This window comes from Lampetra planeri, chromosome 12 (genome assembly GCF_965212315.1).
Source record: "Lampetra planeri chromosome 12, kcLamPlan1.2.h2, whole genome shotgun sequence".
NCBI classification, from domain to species: domain Eukaryota; kingdom Metazoa; phylum Chordata; class Hyperoartia; order Petromyzontiformes; family Petromyzontidae; genus Lampetra; species Lampetra planeri.
This window is the reverse complement of record NC_136118.1, coordinates 11099400-11105932: the sequence shown is the minus strand read 5'-3', so window position 1 is coordinate 11105932 and position 6533 is coordinate 11099400.

The following is a 6533-nucleotide window of genomic DNA, read 5'->3' as shown; positions in this document are numbered from 1 at the left end:
ACCGTGTTTTTCCCAATATGATACTGTAAAAACTCTAATCATTTCTATTTTAATTCGATATTACATGTCTTTAATATGCGAACAACTGTATACAGGTATTGGAATAGCAGTCATACTGTGTATTTTATTTTACTTTTATTAATTTAAATGTTTTACCTACGTGACTTTACCGAAAAAACCTAAGATTATGAATCCTTGCAGTCACGAAAGCTTCAAATCTAGAATTCATACTGTGTAGTTTTACATTGCAATTGAACGTTGCATTGAAATGTTGAAGTGTTCAACATGCGCAAGTGCATTAAGTGTCCAAGGTGCACGTGGATATTTACTTAAAACCAATCATTTTTGGCTGGAATATTGACATGAGCAACACCCCCCACCACCCTCCAAGCATTCCATGAATTATGAATCACGGTTGTGAGTCTATTCATGCTCTGTTTTTCATGTGGTGGTGCCACGAGTGGCAGGCTATAGGTGTGATGCCAACCCATTGCATAAAATATGCGAAATGAAACACATTGATTCCTAAAATCATAGCTGTGGTGGGGTGAGTCACTCCACCACAACCATTATTCCATGAAAAGTAATTTCATAAACTGCAGTCACCGGTTTTATGATTAATTTCCTGCAACGATTTCACGGTAAAAATTTCCTTCAATAACTCGACGCGATGTTTGTGCTCCAAAGACTTGTAGTCGGCAGAATACAAGGAACTCCAGAACAACATGACAGGTATAAACCAAAAGCATGTTGCAAGAAGCTTGGACAACAATTTTACAACGTTATAGAAATGTTGTTTTCACCGCACTAATGGGTACAAATAAAGGTCTGAAGGGAATAACAAAGCCACCCACTGTAATTATCATGTCCCCTGCAAGAAAAGCGAGATGATTGCGGAAACTGGGTTTGTCATGTTACCACTTTTCAGAGCAGCAGTAATGATGACAAACGCTGAACTGTGCCCAGCCTGTCGTGAAATAAATGACTCCCTGGTGTATTGTAATGCCCAAATGAAGTCAGTAGCACCGTGTAATGTTTCTGTTGCGGTGGATTTCCTCGTCATTTTCATATTTGAATTCGTACTTCGTACTGCAAATCGTCCGTGCCCATGGATTGCTTTTTTTTATTGAAGGTATAACTCGGTTGTCGTCAGAGTGGCTGTTAAGTGAAGTACACGGGCTTGGGGAAGGACCTGTTGCTCGACAAGATGATGGCCGGTGGGCGATACTAATGATGGAGTGGCACCAATAGGGGGAAACACGCATGAGAGGGCATCTCCTACAGAGATGGAACAATGACATCAGCTCATGTGTTGGCCCGTAGATAGATTGTTGCATTGCGACACCGTGAGAGATGGCGATGACCTGAAAAGGCCTTAGTCCAGCAGTGGTTTGATCATGGCTGATGGTGATTTAGGGGAAGGCCCAATGTAAAACTGACTTTAATTTCGGCGGAAAAAAGGCTGACGTCAGATACGGTCCAATGTGAAATTGTGTCACTTTTAAAGCGATAGAATACGATACCAACTTTGAGGATCTAACAATTGGCCTCCAAGCTTGGGTTCCGTTACCGCTCATAAAATGCACACATATGGACCTAAAAGCATATCCAGGCCACACATTTTGGGTATTAAATTGCGCCACAGGCCGAAATGCCCACATTGGCCTGGGTCCCCTTGCAGTGTGAACCACGGAGCTCTGTTGTTGGAGTGTGTGGCCACTCATTCACTGGTTGTTTTCTAATGACGTTGCATGGAAAGGCGGAAAATAGTTAACAACAACCAAGTAAAGAAGAAGTGAGAAAGATGGATAACTAAAGAGATAAAGCCATTTTAAACGGGTACGTTTTAGTCGAGATTTGAAGGTTTGTGTCTCAGAGATAAAGCCATTTTGAACGGATACTTTTTAGTTTAAATTTGAAGGGTTGTGTCTCAGAGATAAAGCCATTTGAAGCGGATACGTTTTTAGTCGAGATTTGAAGGTTTGTGTCTCAGAGATAAAGTTAAGTGAAGCGGATACGTTTTTAGTCGAGATTTGAAGATTTGTGTCTCAGAGATAAAGCCATTTTGAACTGATAAGTTTTTAGTCTAGATTTGAAGGTTTGTGTCTCAGAGATAAAGCCATTTGAAGCGGATACGTTTTTAGTCGAGGTTTTAAGATTTGTGTCTCAGAGATAAGGCCATTTGAAGCGGATACGTTTTTAGTCGATGTTTTAAGATTTGTGTCTCAGAGATAAAGCCATTTGAAGCGGATACGTTTTTAGTCGAGGTTTTAAGATGTATAAGTGTTCTTGGAAGTCCTGATCTCGAAGGGCAACGAGTTCCAAGGAACACCGAAAAAAATGGACATCACTTGATCATTTATTTCGTTCAGAAACCCCCACACGTGATTGTGCACATCCCTTAAACCAGTTCGAAACCTCTGTCGAGGTGGAGTAGAGGTGGAGTAAGAAGAAGGAGATTCGATCCACGTGCTGGGGTGAGATGGGTATCATACAGCACTATGGTATCGCAGGATCGCGAGTGATTGCAATGAGATGCAGAGGCCTTCCATCCCGTAGTCGATACAGAATGGCCTCCTGCTGCTGCTGCTGCTGATGATAATTATGAATTACAGAAGGCCAATATTTGTTTTCCCTTTGGAAAGGCGCAAATAAAACAAATATATCTAAACTTAGACGGGGCAAAATATGTATACAATGAGAAGTCTAATTCTTGTGAACGCATTTAATTGCATGTGCATATAAACAAAATGTGTATTCATTGACGCAGTACAGGCTATAGTTAGCTGCGAACAGCTACGCATGGGATGTTTATGGAGTATGGTAAATGATCCAATGAAAATGTACTTGTCGACTTAGTTTATGTGCGCTGCGGTCACATAAACAGCACATTTAAGCCTAATACACGACAGTATATCAGATAGAGTCGAACGCTTATTACAGTCGCATTATATAATAAATCAACTTTCACGGAATTATGTTTTTAGAAGACGTTGGTTCTTGGAAATCTGGGATTATCAGAAGCTTGTGTTAAAAATGTGCGAAGAACTGTAGCAAGCGTAGGAGGCAAATCCTCAAGCAAGTTTAGTTACAGCTGTGCTGAAGCATAACAAGCACACACATTCTTGTGCCTGGTCCGAGATTTTGCTAAAATACTACAGCCCCACACAGCAGGAAATCCACTTGGCTAAACAACAGTTCATTCTAAATCAAGTCCTCATCCTCCTCCTGCGTATAAAACAACAGTCGTCTTACCCCGTAGTGACAACAGTCAAAACAGAGGTCTATACCATCGTTAGCAAATTGAGAAAGATAGGGTAAGTGCAGCGAGCGTATTTGTTGCGTGCACATAGTTTTGCATTTTAGCATAAAAAGCCACGTTGGAGTCTTTGGCCACCCAATTGGCTCTCCGACGCGTGTCCGGGTTGTGCCGCTCATTTTTAAATCCTTTATATTAAGTTCGCTTGCTTGCTTAGGACCGTGCAAATCTTTCGGTCGTTTTTTAACCCACTTCCCGTGATCCAATCGAGCTGACATTTTGCACACAGACTCGTTGTGCGTGACAATGCATTTTCGTGAAAAAAATTTCCAAAATTTTACACTGTTTAGGGAAATTTTTTAAAATATTTAATTACCAATTGTTTAATGCTGCCAGACAATCATCTGACCCATAGGTGGCAGCCATCTCAAGCCAGAGGACGAGAGGACTCTAGCCGCCCCGATGCCACGCATATAAAGGATTTATAGTGAAAAACTTTGTTTTTACGGGTTTACTTGTTCTTCGTCGCGATGTCCCGACGTTCCGCTTCCACGTGCTTGGGAGCATTTTAAAAAATGTGTTCCTGAAAAAAAAATCTCCCGGAACTGGGACTAGGAGATCAGACATCATGCGAAACAAGACGCAGTACCACTGATGATTACGGTTGACTACGTACGGTGCGAAAGAGGTTCAACATACATACATACATGCAGTACAACGCACAAAAAAACGAATCGGAAAGAGCTACATTGCGCAATCGGAAGAAAAAAAACCGACGCAAGCAGTATTTTACCAAAAATGTCAAGGTTAGTAATTCAGTACCACCCCAGAGTGTGCGAGAATTTGAATGTTTATGTTCATGTTAGCACGTGTGCAAAACACACACAACCGATATGTTTGTACTTCGCAGCTAAGTAAACACGAGCTTTTAGAGATGTGAAATGAGAACTTTCGAGATTTATGAGAAAGATGTACGGTTCATTTCTCAGATTTACGTTGTCACGATTTAAAATAGGCATGTGGCAAACGTCTTTTGGGTTGACTGGCAGCCTCCTTTGGATCCGTGGCTCAAGCATCTCGTCTATAGCCCCAGGGCGGCTCAGGCAAAGCAAAAAACACAACAATTTAAATAACGTAGCGCAAGTCTCAGAGGTGGTCTCAAGGCTCAGGGGTCAGTCAGAGCGTAGAGCCGGCACCGGGCAAGAATCCTGCTTTTAAATCCGGGCAGTCACCTGTGATTAAACCGGCCTCTCAAGTGTCACAGAGTGAGTCGATGGTCTCGGCCAAGTTACAAATGACTGCAAGCATCGCATGAAAAAATTGCGGGGTCAAACTTCTTTTTGGCAAAATTCCAGCCTCTGCCATAATGACATTTCTCTGTCGTAGTGTGGGCGGCGGGAGTGGCAGCGCGCCGCGTTATGAACCTGGCGACCCGAGTTCGATTCCCGTTCACGGCCAACACCGGTGACGATTGTCTGATCCGGTCCTGGGCCTTCCCTAGGTCGACTCAGCCTCAAATAGTCACTTTAAGATGTTTTCATGTTTTTGTTTTTTGTTTGTTGCGGTTGCACCCGATTCAAGAGCCGAATGGCTCACAGGGCTATACCAAATAAATGAAACAGAAAAAAAAATGAGTACCTGGTGCAGTGTGTAAATAAATATTTCTACTCGGGAGACAAAGGCGGCCGGGCGTGGTGCTGGCCACCCACCCCCCTCCTGTGTGCCTTCCCGGCCTTCATAGGTGGTGCTCGCTAACAACTCTTGCCCCAAAAGTCTGTCAAGGCTACACAAGGGATCTTTGTCTTTGTCCCGAGTGCGTGCTTCAAATGTGTTACTTGAAGGGATCTCAGAAGCCACTCGAAGAGATCTTCTCCTGGGGGGGCTGCTCTTTAACAGAGGCCGGCACTGATCTGCAGGAGCTCTCAATGAACGCTTCATCTCATGGCCTCATTCCATGAGCACGATTTGGAATAAAACTGGCGAAAGGGCAAGTAATGGTATATATATAAATATATAACATATACAATTAGAGATTTTTTGTTACCTTTTAAATGTCAGGCTTATGGCACAGACAATCACCATCTAATGATCTCACAAGCAATGAGGAGGATACAAAAGAATGACCGCATGAAACTTGTGTTTATGTTCAAAACACATTCCTGCGGAGGGAGCTGGTAGGAACGTTGGGTTGCTCGGTCAATGGCCAGGGGCAACGGCGGCGTGGTGTATTCCGCAAATATGGCCGACTGTGAGGGCGGGCACAAGCCGGCGTGAGTAGGTGAAACGTTGAGTTTTATAAGGGCACCACGGGGTGACCAGCCCCTGCCCACCCAGCCCCACCCTCCCCACCCAGCCCCTCCCCACCCTCCCCTCTCCACCCAGCCCCACCCCTCCCATTTTTGATGCACGACGGACGGACACAATAATCCCCTGTGGGCTGGTGTAACGAGGAGGTTCCTACCAGTATAATAGCATGCTTGACTGATGGCGTTAGAGAAAGGAAGGAGAGTGGAATGCCTTCATCAGGATGCTATAGTCAATAAGAAGATACGCTCGCCTAATGGTAAAATAAGTCCACTGATCAGACATTGAGATACATACGTTTTAGTATCATTACTCAGGGCTTGCTTGCCTGAAAAGGTTTCTCACTTGAAACTGTCGATGTCGTTTTTCTCAGGAGATCCTCACTGGGTCTCAGTGCTCTTTTTCAGGAGGCTTCTCATTTGGGATGTTTGGCCAATCCCTTTATTATTATTATGATGAGTATATTGCAGGTAGGGGGAAAACTGACTTACGCAGAAGAAGAAAAACACACGAAAACAAGGGCAAAACGCTCAAAGGTTAATGGCAGAAGGGTTCACAACTCGATTCGCCGTACTTTCATCTCCAGGCCACGTCACAACCCAGCGTGTTGTGGAGCTTTCATAAATGTGCAACCCTCCAACTCTTGCCTTCAAAACACGGATGTTGCCATCACGTTCGGCGTTCATTTGTGACAATTTCATAAAATTTACACAAACGAAGTGGGTTACGTGGAAATTGAGTTCCATTCGTATTAATACGCGCGTGAATGTGTTATGCTGAACTTGTGAATGTGCTAAATGTTCGCCTAAGTTTGCCTATGACTAAATCAAATGGAATGTGGCCGATTTCATAAGATCTCAGAAGCTATGCAGAGTTTAACCTGCATAGTGCTTGGCTGGGCGACCACCATGCACTATAAACAGGTCTAGTAGTAGGTTTTTACCCTTTCAACTGGTACAAAAACTGACAC